The sequence below is a fragment of the Limulus polyphemus genome, unplaced genomic scaffold (genome assembly GCF_000517525.1).
Source record: "Limulus polyphemus unplaced genomic scaffold, Limulus_polyphemus-2.1.2 Scaffold2983, whole genome shotgun sequence".
Classification (NCBI taxonomy): Eukaryota; Metazoa; Arthropoda; class Merostomata; order Xiphosura; family Limulidae; genus Limulus; species Limulus polyphemus.
Window position 1 is genome coordinate 1,148 of NW_013668593.1, and position 10,964 is coordinate 12,111.

General features: G+C 33.1%; 1 protein-coding gene across 1 annotated transcript in view; it reads left to right on the top strand.

Annotated features, from left to right (window-relative positions):
* The first annotated feature begins 1,165 nt into the window (after positions 1-1,165).
* Positions 1,166-10,964, top strand: part of LOC106468374 (regulator of G-protein signaling 12-like) — an 84,084-nt gene continuing 74,285 nt past the window's right edge. The window contains exon 1 of the mRNA XM_013928791.2: positions 1,166-1,275. The gene's annotated coding sequence lies outside the window, so the exon portion shown is untranslated. The remainder of the gene's footprint in view (positions 1,276-10,964) is intronic.

Below are 10,964 nucleotides of genomic sequence, written 5' to 3' on the forward strand. Positions count from 1 at the left end.
TACCCTCTATCCCCTCATTTATGTGACGAACTACCCTTTCCAATACTGCATGATATATATATAAACGTTTAGTATTTCTCGATATTTGACTATATAATAATTTCTTAAGTTCACAGTGAATATAAATATGCTTCAGTTGTTTCTAGTATCGTATTAATAACCAGAACATTAAGTTTCAATTTTGATTTTAAGAAACGTGGTAAAGCGTATTCTTACTTTCAGATAGACGATAGATACTATCTTATCACCTTTGAATGTGAGGTTTGTGTTCTTAGTCTTTGGCTATCAAAGTAATTTAAGTTAGCAGTTGAGGTTTTTACTGGACGACCTCTGTGGCTTCTTTTGTTTAAACTTTCCTACTGCTGTTTTCACTTGGGTAATTTCATTAAATATTTAATTTTAATTTACTTTGCATAACTATAAAGTGCTCTTTTACGAAACTTCAGTGTGATTTTCTAGGTTATTTTACTTTTTATGTATTTATCTCTCTAATTTTGCATGGTTTTAATTATTATTATAGTTTATAATCTTTTCGATCCGGAGTTGCAAACCGCTTACGATACATAGTGCGGTTAACCAAACTGGCTTTAAAAACGGGTTCTTCTAGGAGCGTGAGGAGGGTAATGCGCGAGGTCTTCTAAAGACGAAGGCGCACGCACGAAACGAGAGTTGTTTGACGTCACTAACAATGCATGAAGGGGAGGAAATTACACTTGTGAGAAAGTTTAAATAGAAACATAATTCTGCAAAAATATAGACTCTCTCTAAGCTCAAAAAATTGGAATACAGATCCGATTTATGTCAAAGACAAATATAATAAAGTACAGCAGAAGGGCTAGGCCAGTTAAATGCAGGCTTCTGTTATATCAAACTTTGAAAGCCAAGTTTATCTGATAAGCATTTTGCATGACCTTAACATTCTCTTAAAATTTGTTTAATAGTGCCGTAATTTTTCTGTATAGATACAATGTTTCAGGTTAGTTTTTTCGACGATAATTTCCAAAATGAAAATGACGTTAGTCTTAGACGACAACCATTTCAACCATTTTGCTTATATAGGATGCACCGATATAGCCACACTATGAAACGTGCGCTGTTTACAACTCATGCTCAAAAAGGTTATAAGTTATAATAATACCTTAAAAATACACAACTACACGCAGCATCGATTCGTGCCAACTTGTGTATCGGTCGAGTAGCTGTTCATTTGAGCTCGTTTAGACCTTCAGAAGCCTGACTTTTCGTAGGTCTAATAGAAGCTAGGACGATAATAAGGTAAGGTACATTAATACTGTATGTAAACCAATTCATCTAGAACTGCGAAGATATTTTGACACAGCCTTTAACCATCCTGTTTCTTTGCATGAGTAAAGTGCTTGTTATAAGCGTGTGAGCAATTCACGTTTTAATGCATGTTTGTTGCCTTGTAAGAGCACTTTTCAATAGATGGCTTTTATCTTGATTTATCGCATGCCGTGATGGTAATGACCTCCTTACTTTTTCTTTTTATGATATTCGAACCCCTGTCCACGATTTTTATGTCCTTAAAATTGAGGATGTGTTTTCCTAGCATGTGAATCTTTATCGTCATGTGTATATGTTTAGCAAAAACGAACTGTCTTAATGATATAAATTCCAAGAGTGATAAAGCATAAAGTTTTTGTTTTGAGGCCTTTTATGTGCAATGAAAGTAGTTGCAGCTGTGCAGATATATTACATCGTTTAAACTGAAACCAAAACTAGAATGTCAAATAACATGTCTGTTTTAAGAGTTTCTATTTTGTTCTTATAATGCAGAAAATGTGATGTTTTACGCTATATTGTTTCAAAAGAAGGAACTACTAACAGTTTAGGTTGGAGCTGAAAATGTCGCTAAGTAATAATTAAATTTCAACCAATACTGGGAACTAATGAGTTTAACTTTATTTCCCTAGGTATTTTTTCCATTTGCGTCTTTTGAATATGGCGAGTCAAACAATTCTATAATTGTATATTATACATCACACTAAAAAAGAAATGAATAATTTACCTGGAGGTTAATTTCCCCGAAAGGGGGCCGAAGCCTGCCTGGAGGGGTCATCTGTTTTAATCATTCACACCACTATACAGTTGTGTGTTGCCTGTCAGTCAGTCAGTAGACACTAAAATGACGTCACATAAGGGACACTTAACGCTGTAATTTGTACTGACGTGACGTTAGTAAAGCGTGCGCACATCATAAATCAGAAGAAGGATTATGTATTAGGCATGACATATGAACTTCAAAAGCTTGAAATAAAAATATTTGTTACTCTTAATTTTAATTTTATTTACTCTTGAAAAAGAACGCCTTCTGGGACCTGCGGAAGTATATCTAATTTAACTGAATATTCCTGCCCGCTAGTTATAATTGTGTTTGCCACCGTTATTTTATTTCTTTATCTTTTTATATATAACCGTAGCCGTTCATTTACCCAATTGCTATTTTACTAGTAGGCCTAGCTAAGATAGATAAAAACAAGAAATGTTTAAAGTTTACATTCCTTAATGGTTTTATTTATTTGCGTTATTCCCTTTCCAATTATCACCGATGACTCAACGGTAAGTTCGATGGCTTATAACGCTAAATTTTTCAGGGGTTCGATCCCTGCATTTGGTACGAGACAGATAGTTTATTGTACAGCTTTGTGCTATGTTCCTTCCTTTATTTTACGTTTTTCTTTCTCTGTGTGATATATAATATCATGGTTTTAAACAACAAGAAGATCGTTTAAAGCTTTAACTGGACTACTGTCTGAATAATTTGGTAATTTCTCCCATTTTTACTTGTTTTTCTTTTTTTATATAAACTTTCAGACTGTGATAGATAAACAGTGAATATATAAACAAGTATGTCAGGTCAGTGCTTGATACCTAGTTCTAAAGTACATTTTTTGTTGTTTTTCTATAGTTACTTGCAATACATATCACACTTTTTCTCAACTATTTAGATATTAAATTACTTTCCTGGAATTTTACAAACAAACTGTAAGCTTCAAGATTTGTTTGTCAGTACAAACACTATACAGCCTTTTGATAGTTCACTATCACTAGTTGGTGTTTTCTTGCTTTTGGCTCCAAGAATTTCCGAACAATGTATAACTATAATCAACTGTATGCTGTACATTGTTGTGAAGACTGTGTTAGTTTCCGAACAATGTATAACTATAATCAACTGTATGCTATACATTGTTGTCACGACTGTGTTAGTTTCCGTTATAGTTATACATTGTTTCAACTGTATGTTATACATTGTTGTCACGACTATGTTAGTTTCCAAACAATGTATAACTATAATCAACTGTACGTTATACATTGTTGTGAAGACTGTGTTAGTTTCCTAACAATGTATAACTATAATCAACTGTATGTTATACATTGTTGTCACGACTATGTTAGTTTCCAAACAATGTATAACTGTAATCAATTGTACGTTATACATTGTTGTCACGACTGTGTTAGTTTCCAAACAATGTATAACTATAATCAACTGTATGTTATACATTGTTGTCAAGACTGTGTTATTGATTGTAGTTCTCGGTTAATGTTTAAATATGATCCGCTAATGTCAAATAGAGATCAAAGCTAATCAGTGACATACTGAGGGTAATTCTACAGAAAGACAGCATTTACACGTTTTAAACTGAGAGCTATAACAAAGATTGAGACATGAAAAATTTCTTGTTTATATTCGATATTATACTCATTTCGGTTTTCTTTCAATAACACCTCATTTTACATGTATAATAATTAACCAAAAAGGAAGGATACTAATTATTATGTGTTTTCCAAATGTTTCTGTTTATCGCTATCAGCAATTTCACGACTAATTAACGCTATCAACAATTTCACGACTGCTTATCGTCATCAACAAATGTGTGTGTTTTTTATGTTCGTATTTCTCGGTTCTGTTGGTTAAATTTTCACCAAAATATCACTTAAGTTTATTGTCAAGATAATATGAAACGTTTTTTTCTAACATAATCTAATGTGATTTTAACCACTCAAGATAATCTGAAACTTTTTTTTCTAACATGATCTAATCTGATTTTAACCACTCGAACAAATAGTTCAGTTTAACTTTAAGTGTATTGATTTGAGTTCTGCTTATGGGTAATTGGTTTGGCTACGTAATACCTCGTATTTTCTTTAGTTGCCTACTTTAAATGTCTACCGATTGGTACAATTGCTCTTACCGAGATTGATTCTGATAGTAAATAGATTTCTACATTGGATCCAACGTAAAACATGCAAGTTTATTTGCCATATAGCGTTTTTAGCTTGTTTTTTTTTCTCTCTGTCTCTAGTGTGAAGGAAAAGCTTTGGCGCAATAACAAAGTTAATTTCTCCTTAACCCCTGTAAAAATGTTTCCTTAGCAGGGCTTATCAAAAGCCGCTTTATTTCTTTTCCATATTTATTAAGCAAAAAGGTGAGAAATTGGCTATTAGCGCTCCGTCCGCGGGAATCAAACACAATACTAGCGTTATAAAGAGGGTTCTTATGACTTGATTTAAAAATACATGACTGCGTCTGATTGTAGTAATCCGAAAAAATATATTGATAATAATAAAATAAATAAATAAACTTAGTATTCCGAAAAATTATTTAATTTCGAAGTCTAAGTTCATAGGAGGTCCAGTTCAATCTATAGTTTGATCGACGTTATACTAGTTTCGGAGAATTCCACTCCTCATCAGTAGCCCTGAACACAAGTTAACCAAAGGGAGATACGCTGGACCTATATCATAGTGAAAAGTATCAAACAGTATGTTTCAAGTTGATAATATCAACTTTTGAATTAAATAAAGAAGTATATACATATATATAAAATCACAGTAGCTTAAATTATTTATTAAGTTTAAATTTTATTTGAAAAATCAAAAAATAAATCTCACCATAATTTTATATAAGCTTATACACGTATTAATGTATTTTATATAAGCTTATACACGTATTAATGTATTTTATATACGCTTATACACGTATTAATATATTTTTAGTTCATGCTTTCCTTTGTAAAGTATATCAAATAATAATTTATGCACTTACGAAATCAAATGCTATGGTTTCCCAAGAGGTTTATTAATGTTATTCTGCGGTGTATAGAACACAGATATCCAAATATGCTGCTTTGTTTTTTTATAGTCATTATTAACGTTCGTATTCCTTAGACAAATGTGAACTGTATTGTACGCTTTCATCACTAACTGGTCTGTTTGCTTTGTTTAAGCGCAAAGTTGCAGAATGAGTTACCTGCACTGTGCCCACTGTAAAGATCGAACCCCGAAATTTAGTGTTATGCACCGAAGCTTACCACTGAACCACGAGGAAAAACTTTAAATGCTTTCAGAGTAATAAAAAAGTCAGAAAAACATTACAAAAAATATGTGAAAACCAGCAACATGAAGCAACTAAAAAACTCAAGAAACGAATGTAAAAAGAATTTGTCTGTTTGCTATTCAGCACAAATCCACAGAATGGACTACCTATGTTCTGACAACTGCGGGTATCGAAATCCGAATTCTAGCGTTGTAAGCTGTGAGAATTACAGCTGACCCACCAGGGAGTTATTAAAACAAACATAGAAAAAGATACCACATTACTGAAAAACGTAGATCTATTGTAAAAAAGGAACTGATTCTTAACTTAAGTGTGAAGATTATTGATTATTCAGTGGTCTTTAAAAAACGGAAAAATAAAATTAATGTAAAAACAGACACCTGGTTCGATCGACTTTGGTGACTAATTTATGCGTGTTTCTTGGCGATATACAAACAGACCTACGTGTGTCTGTGTATTTCTTTACGATATACACACAAACCTACGTGTGTCTGTGTATTTCTTTACGACATACACACAAACCTACGTGTGTCTGTGTATTTCTTTACGATATACAAACAAACCTACGTGTGTCTGTGTATTTCTTTACGAACTACAAAGTAACTAGTTTATGCGTGTTTCTTTACGATATACACACAAACCTACGTGTGTCTGTGTATTTCTTTACGATATACAAACAAACCTATGTGTGTCTGTGTATTTCTTTACGATATACACACAAACCTACGTGTGTCTGTGCATTTCTTTACGATATACACACAAACCTACGTGTATCTGTGTATTTCTTTACGATATGCACACAAACCTACGCGTGTCTGTGTATTTCTTTACGATATACAAACAAACCTACGTGCGTCTGTGTATTTCTTTACGATATACAAACAAACCTACGTGTGTCTGTGTATTTCTTTATGATATACACACAAACCTACGTGTGTCTGTGTATTTCTTTACGAACTACAAACTAACTAACGTGTGCGTGTGTGTTTCTTTATCAAATACAAATTAACCTATGTGTATTTGTTTCTTTACGAAATATATACTAATGTACGTGTGTGTGTGTTTACTTGATTATGACATAACACACACGAATAACATAAGTGTTGGCTTTACAATATGAAATATATACTAATGTACGTGTGTGTGTGTTTACTTGATTATGACATAACACACACGAATAACATAAGTGTTGGCTTTACAATATTAATACCTTGTATATTTATAAAGAAGATAAAAGTGAAAATACTTTTAGCCTAATAATTAGAAAATAGAATTATAAAACCCCATAACTGAAGCAAAAATACTCCAATAAACATGCAAGATAATGATGTTAATTATTTAACGTATTCCAAAAATATAACTTATTGAACCATAGAAAATAATGAATTCTGTAACTATAGAAAAGCAATAAAAAACTATAAACATTTATCGATTGGGCTATTTTTAGTTCCATCCTTGTCCTGTGTTTTACCTCCTTCCTTATTAGGTAATGTTGTACACTTTGGATTGGATTTCATTGCATGAGAACAATAACGTAAAGCATCATTTAAAACAAACAAGGATACCCGGGCACAGCTGGAGCTGGCAAGTTACAGCCATGATATCAGGTCCGGTGATTCTCGAAATGAGGAGGAGAGGGAAGGGGGGGGGGGGTGAGCTAGGCATCTCTTTTACTATCTTAGAATGTTTTACATGTTTTTCCTTCAAAGGATTTCTTAATCTCTGTTGCGTGAAACGAAACTGGAATTGTGAAGCAATGTTGTCTAATGTTATACTGTTTTATGGAGCACAATGTGAACGTACTGAAGGATCTACTTTTACAATCATTTAAATTGCTTATTTTGTTTTCAGCTATAAAGACACATGTTTTATGCTATATATTTTTCTTACTTTTCTTCTGGCCTGAATTCAAATCTTTTTTTTTTTGTTAAGTATCAAGCAAACAACATTTGCATCAAATAGATTTTAGGACTAACAAGTACGCCTTTGTTCGTTACTACGTATCTTTTATTATTATTATTTCCATCTCTTGGTTCTATCTACTTCTTATTATGTTAACCTTCTCTCGTAAGTTATAAGCTGTATCAGGCTGATTTAGCATTGCTCATAAATAGTAAATAATTTTTAAGAAAGGTGGGACACTAACCATTATTTTTATTTTCCAGCCAAGAAATAGAAGCATTATTTTTTCTTGTTTGTTATAAAGCAAAGCCAAGTTGGGCTATCTGCTGTGTCCACGGCGGGGGGAATCGAACCTCGGGTTTTACCGTTGTAAGTCTACGGACTTACCGTTGTTCTACCGGGGGACAAACAGAGGCAGCTAATATGTACTCTATTGATAAACAATAAAGGCTGATTAATTGAACAGCTATATGTATATTTATATATGAAGTAAAAATCTCTTAGCGACGTCAAATACTAGAAAGAACCACATTTGTAAACGGAATGACTGATTTACTGAGTTTATCCATAAATCTCAAGCATATACGTTGTCAGTTTGTCTTTCAGCGATTTATAGATATTACGGTTTAATCTAGAAATCAGCGGGATTACAAATTACACCTATATTTTTATACTTTGCAAAAGAATGTTTGAGACTTCATAGATTTTCCCCTAGACCTAGCATTTATGGCTTCTTAGTTTTCTTGTGTTGTATATTATAATGTGTAATCTATTAGACTGACCTAGTGTTTAGCGTGCTGGGCTCAAAGTTTGAGAGGTAATGCCATTAAACATGATCCGCACTTCTAGCACGTGGACGCATATAAAAATGATAATCAATCTCGCTAATCCGATATGTTTGTTTGTTTCAGATGTTCGCGCAAAACTACGCAAGAGCTATATGCGCCAACCATCCTTAAGTTGGAGCTGATAGGTTAGAGGTAAGGCAATTAGCCAACAGCACCCACCACCAACAATAGTGGGATTTGACCGTCACTCTTCTAACACAATCACGATTCTAAAGTGGAAAGCACAATTTTGCGGTAATGGGATGGGAGCCTGGACACTTGGATTCACAGTTCGGTATACTAACTACAAGGTTGCTCTAGTCGGTTGATAATAGTCTTGTAAACGGTTCTCCCTCTGGGGGGTCTCCGTCTCGACCGCTCAACTAGATGTCGCATAAGTTCAGATTGTAAACACTAAATACACATCGTTTTATAGTCTACGTGAATGAATGTCAAGAATGAGATGCACAGGGCATTGACACACTTCTGTCGATCTAACTTTTGGACGCAAATCTAAGGAAGGCTTTATCGATTATTACAAAGTTGAAGTATTCGATTACGGTCAGGGCGAAGTTGTTTTCATGCTGTGTGCTAGTAAACTCACAATTTTGGATCTAACAAAACCAAGATCGGCAGGTGAGTTCGGGGTCGCACGAGAAACGCCTCTATAGTTCCTCTAATATGGGTGAGGGAGGGATAAAACACACTCGAAAGGCCACTCAGGCATGATGGGTATATAGAGATAGATTTTCACGGTCCTTGATCACCAATATGACATCGCATTTATGTTTCTAACCCTCCTCAGGATCACGGGAGCGTCATATTCGAAATTGTGTTAATAACTCCATTCATAGGCTAGGTACCATGGGCTAGTGTACTAACGAGGTTTGTTTTCTGGTACTAACCCCCCTTGGGATAGTTATAGAAATAACTGGGGACAATGGAAGGGCTTGATCAGTATAGGAAGGCCTCAGTGAATTGTGAGGGGGAGGGGTTGAATCCCCCAGTGAAGTACAAGTATTTTATGCTAGTATTTGTAATGTAAAGAAGCCGAGCTTTCTGGCGTCGTTGGACCGTGCGAGATTTTTTTTTGGTAGTTACATTTACGTCAGCCTTGCAAGATTTTATTTATTTATTTTGAAGATCAGCCTTGCGAGTTTTTTTTTTTCTGGTAATTACGTACAGATCAGCCACACGGCTGATCTATACGTAAGTACAAAAAACAAACAAACTTCAAATGTCTAGAAATTAGTTTACCCACGACTCCGTGACGTTGAAAGAAGATGACTTTCAAAGTCAATAGCAAATCTATTACTAAGGTAAGTAGACAAAGATCTCCCCATTATGATATTAAGTTCTGATCAGAACAAGTTGCCTATTTGGTTCAAAAATAAAAACCAACCTGATAATGAGTATAGCTAATTACATATGCCGTTCTTCAGTTCTTACTTATAAAGATTACACAGGTTAGGTTCGTTATATTAAAACGATTTTGGAGTCTCACTACACCACGTCGTTACAGTCCATGTCGCAATGTCCGATCATGATCCATCTAACGGCCCTGCAGCGTAATTTCCATTTCCAAAGATTCCCTCGTAAGGTTGTCATGTCTAAATCACACCACTTCACCTTGCTTGTTTCCATAATCCATCTAGTGTACGAAAAATGATGGTTTCCCAACGCCTTATTAAACAATCTCATCCATATCCTACACTAACAATGCAAAATATTATCGATAATAAAAACATAATAACAAAATAGTAAAAAATAGTAAAAAATCTAACATTCTAATTAAAAATGTAAATTAAAATAGTATAAAAAACAATAGAGCTCACTTTACCTATAGAACACTTCAAAAGCACTAAAAAGTTATGCATTTTGGAAAAAAATAAATAAATAAAAGAGGTTTGAAGATAAAATATAAAACAAAGATTAATTTGGGTGAAGACATCATGTGTAAGATTAATATGCTTTGAACTTGTTAATAAATGTTCCAGAATAATAATAAGTATAGTTTCGCAAGTATTTGTAAATTTATTTATTCATAGATAGACAGATAGTGTCCAATGCCTAAATTATTAACCATTTTATTTGATATACATGCACGAATTGTAGTTTCGAGTGAGTTATCTAATTGAGGTGATATACATGGATGATCATAGCTTTAATTGGGTTGTATGATCAAAGTTAGATATATGTATGATCATAGTTTTTAATTGGGTGTTATAATTAAAGTGAAATGTATAATGTATAAATGGGTTGTATAATTGAGGTGAGATACGTGTATGATCATAATTTCAATTGGGTTGTATAATTGAGTTGAGATACGTGTATGATCATAATTGTGATATATATGTATGATCATAGTATCAATTGGATTGTATAATTAAAGTGAAATATATGTATAATCATAGTTTGAATTGGGTTGTATAATTATAGTGAAATATATGTACAATCATAGTTTGAATTGGGTTGTATAATTAAAGTGAAATATATGTATAATCATAGTTTGAATTGGGTTGTATAATTATAGTGAAATAGATGTATGGTCATATTTTGAATTGGGTTGTAAAATTAAAGTAAAATATATATACGATTATAGTTTTAATTGAGTTATAGAATATATATATACAATCATAGTTTCAATTGGATTGTATAAGTATAGTGAGATATATTTAGGATCGCAGTTTTAATTGGGTTGTATAATTGAGGTGAGATACGTGTATGATTATTGGGTCAATTTGGTTATATAATTCAAGAGAGATATATGTATGATCATAGTTTCAATTGGGTTGTAAAATTATAGTGAGATATATTTAGAACCATAGTTTTAATTGGGTTGTATAAATGAGGTGAGATACCTGTATGATTATAGG